This window comes from Apium graveolens, chromosome 9 (genome assembly GCF_009905375.1).
Source record: "Apium graveolens cultivar Ventura chromosome 9, ASM990537v1, whole genome shotgun sequence".
Lineage (NCBI taxonomy): Eukaryota > Viridiplantae > Streptophyta > Magnoliopsida > Apiales > Apiaceae > Apium > Apium graveolens.
Genome location: NC_133655.1, coordinates 284673966 through 284685381, shown reverse-complemented (window position 1 = coordinate 284685381; position 11416 = coordinate 284673966).

The window sequence follows — 11416 nt, the reverse complement described above, 5'->3', positions numbered from 1 at the left end:
GTTACTTTTGAATAAATCATTAGAACATCATGCTAGTTGTCTTCAATTCCTAGACTTACTTTTGACTACTATCTTTTATGTTGAATTAAATATAATACATTTGATGCATGTAATATCATCATATTATTTCCTTCAGAGTACGAGGTCATCTAAGAGTGACAACCTATGAGCCTACCTAAAATTACAACTATACTTTAACCTTCATGATGACTGTGAATACAAGACGTATGAACTCACCACATTGAGGAGGGAAAACAAGTACACGTCAATAGAGGCTACTTGACCGTAAACATGTCGAGACGTGAGATCGAGTACGACAAGCGGGAGACGACACCTCCAAATGACTACTCCCATATTCGCACTAAAAGAAGTTCACGTCTACAACAAATGAAGATGTTCATGTTCACTTGGCCACATCGTCTGAGCTAAAAAGTGCAGAAAAACCATTTCAATGACTTGTTGTGTTAATGACGATATAAACTCTAGGAAGACGGATGATCACGATGAACACTTGACTGAAGCTCTTGTGTTGACACCTCCAAGATCATTCAAAGATTTCCAAATATTCACATGACGAATAACTTCATCAAATAAATTCATTTCAAAGTCGTTAAACAAGTGCAAACTATTTTGTGACGTACTAAAAAAACAAAGACTTCCATTGAATGGTGCAAAATGAAGAAACTTTCACACAAATAAAGGCATGCCTAATAACCATAAAATTACAAGTCTTAGATGATTTTCTGGTTGATTCTAGTCCAAGTCTTTTGATACGAGTTGAAGAAAAAGTGAAGTAATTCAGGACGAATACAATATCAATGAGACATGATTGAGACTTCTCCTAAAATTGCCACAAGGGGACATATTCTATGTGTTATGACTTTAAGGTGACGAACAACAAGGTTGTGTATGATGTGTTGAATATTGGCTTGATAACTTTAAGAGAATTGAAAATTGACACGATGCAATTGCGATTCTTTGTTTTAACCTGAATCATATCAACGAATGTGAATAATATGTGACAAGAAGATGTTACCGTACTTAGAAGTTTTCAAATTTCTACAAATTTAATTATGAATCTATTTAGCATATGACACGTTCCAAGTGAGTCTGATCTACAAGTCGACGCCTAGGCTGGAATAAGAGAAATATTTAGACATCTCAAATTGTCCAACATTCTAATCGGAGGCGTATTTAATCCAACCATTAAGAGAGATGACACCTTGGAAGAAATTATGAAATATGACAGCTTAAATATAACAACTCAAAGATTACTTAACAAATAACATCCAACATTTCGACAAAGATGAAATAAGTATTCTAAGAATGAAATCAACTACACCATTATTAGAAAGATGTTTGGAAACTAAATAAGCTTAATAATATGACCGATTGATAGTAGATGAAAACAGTAAGAAACTCGTCCATGACTTGGATACAATCGACAAATTTCGTGACATGACAAAAATACTAGCAACCTTGTACCTATAACAAGTGTCAAGAGTTATAACAATAATGTGAGAATTAGAAAATTCCAACAAGATGGCCTCATCCTAAAAAAGAATTCATGAATACACTTGACACAAGTGATGGAAAATTTATAACCACAGGGGAGCATGAGATTGACAACATAGATGGGAGAAAAGCTTATTGTCTTAAAATAATGGACGAGAAACGACTTCAGGGAAGTTGTACTGCAATTCGCTTGAAGACCATTCACGTGTAACTTTCTATTTATTTTTTAAATTGAGAACTATTTGTTTTTTCTTGAACTATGCATCGAATAATATGCAACTTGTTTGCTTTCATTTTTGAATATTACAATGCTTTATTTTCAAGCTATTTATCCATGTATGTGAACATATTTTATTATCTGCACGATAGCTATATTTTATGGTGTAGTTTCTTTAATTCGAACATATGCTCTTGTTTATTATAAAATGACGTGTGCAAATTATGAATGACGTACATAAGTTTACTTGTAAATATTGTCTTTTTTACTTATAAATTGTGTGCCTGAATGTGAATATTTGAAATGTAATGTATGCACAACGATTATTACGAATACTACAATGGACGAGGGGCATAATATCTCGACTCTATTACTTTGAGAGGACTGATCATCCTATGACGTGACAAGGGCCTACTTGTTCCTAAAAATTGAATATATACACGACGGAGAAGGGGCATAGTGTCCCAAGTTCGTCAACATAAGATTCACAATAATAAGTTTATTTCAAGAGGGAAAGGTCTTTTAACGACTTACCACAGTGCATGCACCTACGAAAAATGACAAAAATTACATATGACAAACATTGTTTGTCAACACACTTACACAAATGTCAAGGGGCAACACCAGTGATATTTATGAACCTCGCCGTTACATTACAAAAATGGCATATTACTACGTTTGTTTTAAGAGGGAAAGGCCTTTTAACAACTTAACGTTGTGTCGGCACTTACAAACAAATATACATATACAGTTGAGGTTTGATCAAGATTTTGCATCATCAAATACTATTAAATAGAAGTCATGGAAGTGATGATAACAAAAAAGCTACTCGACATCATCATCATCATCCTTATCATCATCCTTAGACAGCTATCAAGCACTATTGTCATTATCGACATCTCCTGGCGAAAGAACATTGTTCGGACCTCAAGTGTAAGTGTGTTTCATCTTAAAGTAGTTACACGCATTCAATATGTAAATCCCGAATAACAACGACTTTCTTCAAACGAGATTCTTGAACATGGCGAGCAAGTAAAGTATCTTGAATAACATACGAATATGAGACGAAAACGAGTACAATTAATCAACATCATGAAGACTACAAAAGTCAGGCAACAAGTATAGTGATCGGAAATTTATGACAAATGAAGAGCCTAAAAGCATAGACACATATAGTATTATTCTAAAAACATCGTAATTTGACGACTTGGATGCAACTTTATGCAACTCCCGCTAAGTCGCTAACTGACAACAAGAACATCATAGCAAGACATATACGATGGATGGATAATTTGTCAATGATGAACTAGATAACAATAAGTACATCAATCTACAAGTCTACTTCAAAGAAGTTAATACATCATTCCTGTATGAATCAACAAGTATTGAAGTTGTATGCGGCAACCTAACAGGAACTTGACATGCAGTGTTTTTAGTCATGAACAAATCTATAATCTAATTGACTGAAGTGCGCGTGGAAGTAAGTTATCCTTTGAAGATGGCGTCACAAAAGTCAGAATTAACACGAACACGAAATGAAGATAATTTCATTGGGTGTTAAACACTCTCAATAAAATTAGGGGGAATTGTTGGTGCCTGATTTTTAGGTGAAAAGAACGTTATAGAAATCAAGATTAAGTCAACCCATACAAATAGGGGTGGTTAACCCAATCACCCATTCAATGGTAATGCATGGAGGTAGTGGCAGAAAAATAGGACTAGGTGTTGATGATTGAGTGAAATATAACAGGACCTGGAGCATATCATTATCTACACTACAGACATAACTTACATATACTTCTACTTAGAATATGATTCTAATTCATCTTCTACACTCACTCTCTCCATTACACCCATCTCCATCCATCTTTTCTATGATCATGTATAATTTATAAATAATGATTATCAGTATATACACATAACCTATATACTTCTACCTACACAAAAACTCTACTACTCGACTTCTATATATATACACACAATAATACTCCATAAGATACACGGCTACCTCCAAATAAAAGTTCTCTATGTTCACATCAAATTTGCACACTCAAAGAGAAGTTTTAAACTACTTTTCCTAACTATTTTGCTGATTATAATCATTAGCAACACCACATATATAATATTTTCTCTTAGCCGACGACTAGTTACCTAGTCGATGAGTACATGCACAAATGATGAGTAGAAACTGCACACTCGACACGTCCAAATAACACATTTGACATGTCCAAGCTGCGCACTCGAAGAATGAGTTTTCCACCATGTTTTTTTTATTATTTCATTGGTTGTAATCACTTATAATCATCTTGATGTTATCTTAGTGGAATCATTTCGGTTGGGTATCGTCCCACCTGCGGTTTTTACCCTTTCACAGGGGTTTTCCGCGTCACCATTTGCTTGTGTCGATTACTCATTCTTATTCTTACTTTCTTGCTTTAATTAATTAAAAACTAAATCATATTAGACTTAGCTTTTAACCCATAAATTTTGGTAAAAATACAAACTGCAAAGGGAAAACTCTTTGTTTCTGCTGGTAATGACAAACTTATTAAGACATGTACTCCTGATTTGTGAGTATATCTACACCGGGTAGGTTCTCATCTCGTTTGAAGTTGTCGACTCTTCTTGAAACTGTTTATAAGTCAAAAAGAGAAAAGGCAGTAGTAATTGGTGATGCGTTGTTGAAGTTCTGCTCTTTGTGAAGCGGGAGATAATACACAAGTTGCCACGTTGTGTAAATGAAGCAAATTTTTAGATGAGAAATTACAAATAATACACGTCCAGGAGTTGTTGCTGAATTTATAGTGTTTGGATGCCTTTAGCTTCATTTTTTATAGATTATTTTTGCATAAGAACAAATTTTTTGTGTTTCAGCCAATATCATTGTGAAATCTAAAACCCAACTCGCTACCATATTTGTTAGACGAGAAAACACAAGATGTTAGGAATCCTATATATATATGGATATATGGTAATAAAATCATATGAGTTATATTCAAAAGATTGTGTATACAATTAAATTTAAATGTAATTATTTTTAAAAACTTATATTTATCTGAATTATGAAGTTCTGCTACAAAAGAACATGCCTCTGATGAATATTCAGGTGTTCCTTCACCTAGAATAACATTTAAGTAGACGAAAAAAATTAAATTTTCGCTACTAGTTGTAGATCCCCTCCTTTTGTTCCATATTAACCAATCAGGTGTATAGCTTAAAAGCATTTTATTGTTCATCATGCCTGGTTATTTTTTAAAAATATTTCAAGGCAACAGGATGTCTCATCAAAACGAAAAGTTGATTTCCAAGCTTCTAATCCATACGTTGAGGACTTCCACTCCATTGTGTACACTCCAATAGTTGGTGAAGCTTTTCAGAAATATGGAAGCATTTTTCGGCCTCCACATTGTCCTTACATCATCTTGAAAGAAAAATAATACTATTTATGTTATATTATATTTATATCCCAGTTTGGGACTTTGCTCATTTTTTTAAAAAGCAATGTTGACCACAACTGTGAACATTACCTTCACTCCGGTTTCAGATGCGCCCGACTCAGGCATCCATGAACGGTATTCAAATGTGTCTAATTTCATAAAATCATGTTAAGTTGGCATCAGATCTTTAAGTACTGATAATTATGATCAACTGACAACTATTATCTATGTCTTGCAAGAATATGATAATAGCTTAAGACATGATATCGGGAAACATTGTTATGGGTAATTTGCGTAATACTTGGGTTGGAAGCACAAATGAACTTGAGGATGTGTAACAGTAAAAACCAAACCTAAATAGTAGAATATAGGTCATTTTAGGTTATCTAACACCTCTTACTGCAATGATATCTATATCGATCCCTTTATAGGATATCAAGAGTTCGAACCTTGACAAGATTGGTGCATCAGTGTGTGTTTAACTAGTAAAAAAAATCAGGATAGGCTGAGGGGATAACTGGTATAATATAATCCCATATAATCCAAAATTTTATAAGATGAAATAAAACCCCTTATGGCCTTATATAATACACTACTAAAATTCAAGTATATTTTATAGATAGAATATATAAAAAACAAGTAAAAGAACATGGAAATAACTGAAAGCCAATGAGTATTATTAAATTCCTTCTAAATTGGCAATAATAAAAAAATGTTGTTTACATTGGCATATGAGGAAATATATTCTCGACATTTGCATTAAATAAATTATAATGAAATGCCTTTTAAATTGGCAAAAAATAATAGAAAATTGGCAAAAAATAATAGAAATGTTGTTTACATTGAAAAATGAGGAAATATATTATCGAGCACCAAAAAAATTAGAATGTACAAATATCGAAAGCAAAGGATAATTATTAGTTTCTACATCAACTAAAAACACGATTGTAATGATATGAAAAAAATTCTGAATAGCCCATTTGAGTGGAAATCGAAAATTGTATGAGTTGTATAGTTTTGTTTTCAAATAGTAGCAGTGATCTTCCACCTTCATAAGATTAAAACTTGTTCTTTGATATGATTGAGGAAGAAGCTATGATTTCGTACTTTTAGAACTATAACTTTCATGGGCATGAATCAGGATTAAAGAGTGCCACTGATTTAGCGATTTCTTCTGATTTATCTTTCGTAAGCCAAAGAAATGCTACTTCCAAGTGAGTACATGAAGATGTGATTCTTATAAATTTTGATAAATTCAAAAAATTTGACGCAATCAAAACCCCATTGATCATCATTATGTGGTATTGATAAACCTTTTTAGCTGAGAACTAAATAACATGTTGATGTATAATGAACTATCCCTCTTTTTTAACTCAGAACTCGATGTATAAAACTTTAAAATAACACGAGTCGTGATTTTAACAGTAAATATATGGCTAGAGAAGACAACAAACTCACACCAAAAATTTGAATAAAAGAAGAAGAGAGGCTACTGGAATATGAGTTGAAAATAAAAATGAGATTAATATATATAAGTTTTTTAATGCTAAAAATTATACTTTCGGACGATCCTCACTATTATCCTGTTGATCATGGACGTGGACAACACCATATTTATATTATTTGTTTACATGATCGACTTAGATTTAATGCTAGAGCAATCCGCATTCTGACCACTAAAAATATTTCACGTGGCACTAGAGTTTTACATATGGATCGGCAACATGGAGAACACGATATTTGTTTTCACGAGCGACTCTGGTCTGATGTACAAGTGATCCCCACAAAATAATGTAAACCAATAAAATCTTGACACATGCCTCATATGCCTTCTAATATTCACGACTTCGCGTGAATCATTGATGAGCGTACAACATGTGCTTTTATAAATAACTCAATTTGACATAACATTTTGCTTAAATAATTTTGACCCACTAAAATACTTGCACGTGTTTTAAAACCTTTTAAAAATTAGAAAATTAGTAGAATAAAAAATCTATAAAAAACCTTTTAAAAATTAAAAAAAACCCTATCTATATTATCGTGGTCCTAATATTTAGTTCCTCTTACGATGTTTGTGTGTTGTGTGCTAGATTGGATCTAATTGTGGCCGAAGGTTTCACTAGTTGTTGTAAGGTGAAATATCTGATCCTGAGAATGATTTAATTGTAATTTTTATTACAGCAAACTATGCATACAGGATGTTAACGGAGGAATTTGATTAAAAAATATTTGAGGTTCGGTCGGAATCAAGATCTGCAGCGGTGGTCCTTCGCCGTAAAAGTCAGGTATAGCCATGACTTACCGCAAATGCCAAAGCGCATTTAAGCCTAGGGAGTTCCCTAAGCTTGGAGAGCTCCCTCGGGGCTCGTCTTCTTCTCTTGTGTGATTCTTATGCTTCATTTACTTTCCAGTTTAGTTGTGAGAGCAACCTCCTTGCTAATTCTTCCTCGTCATCTCACTTACATTGCGGAGCAGCCACCCCGTGCGACCTAAAAGGGTCAGGGGACATTTCCCCGGAGCCCGTATCATTCTTCGTTCCTTGATTGTTACACTCTTTCTCGCTTGACTTAAAATCGTCCTTTATAGAATCCTCATCAATATTTATTTTTCGTCGTCGTCTTCTACTATAGCAACCGTCGTGGTATCATCGTCGTCGCGCACTTCCTTCACTATAGTTGTTGTAATCTCCGGAGACGTGTTCTCTGGAGCTCATCCGTCTTTTTTCTCGGCGATGATCCGACCCATTTTCTTAGAGATCCGATAAAATATCCGCGACGATTTTATGATATAACACATGCCTATCACGAATGCAGCAGCCACAACATTTTCCACTGACATTTGTTGTCGCAGCCTGCATAAACTCGATTAAAAAAGTTTTGCAAATAAAATGCAAATTCATGCATTCAAATAGCCAAGAAATGCGCAATAAATATAAAAAAACAATTTAGATAAAGCCATTAAGGTTTAATTTGGAGGATTACCTTTGGCACTGGCCTTACAACCACTAGCATCGTACATGACCGGAATCCGGCTAAATGCAACCTCAGTCTAAAATTAGAAAATACAGAACATTACGAAGACGGTATAGATGAACATTTATGTAATATAATTTCGAGTAAGCATAAATTTATTTTTTTGCTAAGATAACAAGCATAGGTGAAGATAGAAATGTTCCAAGATAAACACAAAACATTTAGTTTAACAAAAAAACACAATACCTCGAGTATTGGAGTTGCATCAATAATGCATCAAAGAAAAATGAACTTCAAATATATATTATAATGTTATAAGCATAACACTCTCTATTTGATAGTTGGTAGGTTGTTCGGTACGATAAATAACAATCGTTAAATCAAAAGATAGATCGATGATAGTTATTGGATGTAATAATAAAATTATATTATATTAATATTTAAACAGCTTTCATAGGTTTAGGGTTCGAACCCCGTTAACAGCGTATTATATTTAAATTTTTATATTCTTTATTTTTAACAATTTTTACATGTTCAAAATTCGAGTCCCGTGAACAACATATTATATATTATATTATTTATTTTCAGTCAAGTTTCAAATTATCATAAAATATATAGTATTATAACTTATTATGTTCTTCAATTTATTTTTTAACTATTGAAAATCTATATAAATATATATTAATTTTAGGACAAAATATATTATTAAAAATTATTTGAGTGTTAAAAGTAAACTGTGCATCACACATGTTATATGATAGTATTTTGAATAAAAAATAATAAATAAAATGAAGAAACTATACATGAAAATATTTGACAAATTTATTTGATAAATGAATTGGATATTTCAATTCGCGAGGGGTTCGTATTTTGTAAGGTTTTGTAACGTATCAGACTGAAATTTTGAATTTTTTTTATTTCGTGAACTAATTTGAGCCGATTCAATTTAATTTATAGGTTCAGGGTAGCCCGGAAAATAATGCAACATTATTCATGTTATCATTTTAAAAAGAGTAATCTATTTATTTGGTCTTGTTAATTACTTTATCGAATAAAAGATAAAATAATTTCGAGTAATGAATTTTATCTTAATTGATAGAATTAAAATTGTGAGTTGTTGTTTGTAATAGTGCGAAATCGAAGAAGATGAGTCGGGTGAAAATTTTAAAATTAAAAAGAACTCCTAATTATTCTACTCCCTCCGTCCCATAAAACTTCTACTCTTTTGACTTCTGACACTATCCATGTAAGCGATTGACTATTAATTTACGTATATTCTATAAGATCAAATATAGTCATGAGTGATCTTATTGGATTCGTATTTATGGGTATTTTAATACAATAAAGTTTTTATATTTAATATTAATACGAAATTAAAGATATTAACAATCAAAAGTGTGTATTGGCAAACGTGTCCAACACAAATAGGAAACGTTTTTAGGGATAGAGGGAGTAATATTTAGTGACTTTGACTCCTTAATTGCTGTTTTGGATTATAATATTTGATTATGATTCCATTTAACCAATCCAACTAAGTTTTAACGTCTTTCTAATGTGTGTTTTAGTCACTAACTCCAATAAAAATAGCCTCTTTTTATTGGTGGAATTGATGGGAATGCAGGGTCATTAACATTTATTATTCAACCACCAATAAGAAGAGCTTATTTATATGAGAGTTAGTAACTACTGTGTGCCATTCGGCACACCATAAAAAATCCCAACTTTTAATTGTCCTAACATTATAGCAGTGGCGGGTATTCAAAATTAATTTTTAAAATACTTTTTGAATAATGTGACACATTATATGAGATATTTTAATTTGTGTGCTGCAGCCTGCAAGCGACATTATCATATGTTATTATTAAAAAAATTATCAGTTGCACATGTTATATATAATTTTTTTAGAACGATTCTGGTAACTAATTTGGGGTAATTAATATTTTTCATAATTTTATAATTTTTAAATATAATCTATTCAAAATATTGTGTCAAAGATAAATTTTACTGACAAGATAAATTTTACTTCCTATGGGCTGATAACTTTAAGTGCTTTGATCATATTGTTATAATCATTATTTTTCAAAAAAATTGAATAAAAAATAGAAATTAAGATTTTTGTTGAAAACAAATAAAAAATATTAACTTTTACTATGAAGCCAAATCACCTAAAATAATTTATATATTGGATCAGAGTGAGTAATAAATTTCAGGCAGTCAAATTTAAATTTTATTCCGGTCCATGCGTGTCAAACTAGAGATGCACAAAAAACCTATCTGGTCGGGCTTTATTTGAGCTTTAAAAAATTCGGTTTTTTTGAAAACGAATCGGGTCGGGCTTTTTTAAAAATCGGGCCGGGCGGGATTTCTAAGAAATATAAGGACCGTTTTAGGGCCGCGGGCCGGGCCAGATCGGGCTTATCCGGGCTTTTTATTTATATATTAAAAAATATTTTAATATTTTATAACTCGAATTATGAGTAGTTTAAATAACAGAGAAAATAATATATTAATATATCAGAAATAGTAGTTTAGACACCGAAGTAAATAATTATTTTTAATATAATATATAAATAATCATATATATCTTAATTGTTTCTAATATTATAATATAATATTTTAAAAATCATAAAAAATATTGTATATTTTCAAATTTTATATTAAAAAATTTAGTTTTCTAATCGGGCTTTTCAAAAATCCCAAATTTTTATCCGAGCTTTTTAGGCTTCGGGCCAGGCCGGATTTTCGAGAAAAAAGAAGACATGTTTAAGGCCCGTGCGCCGGGCCGAACCAGACCGGGCTTTTTTCCGGATCGGGCTGGTGGGAACGGAAGTGAATAGTATAAAGATAGAGTAACCCTGAGTTTTAACAATTTCCTAGCCGCCTCCCTCCTCTCCTCTCCTAGGGTTTGTTTATTTTCAAGTAAATCAAGGGGCTTTCACGGGTTTTCTCCCGTGGAAAGCCCCAACCCTTCATTCTCTTTTGTCCTTATTAATTTCCCTACAATAAAATCCAATTTTTTGGGTGTTTGTGTGTCTCTCCTTTTGGAGTGTGTGTTTTGTCTCTCCTTTTGGAGTGCTTTGTTATGTTTTTGTTTAATTATGGTTGGGTTTATTTCGTGTTGAATCGATTGAGAACGAGTTTATTGATATTCTTGGTGATCTGCAAAACCTGCGTCGAATCTGGAGCGGTGTTGATTATTGCAAGAACTCACCTTTCACAACCAAAGATTGTTCATCTTTCACGTGTTTACACTTTCGGCATGTCTATAGCTG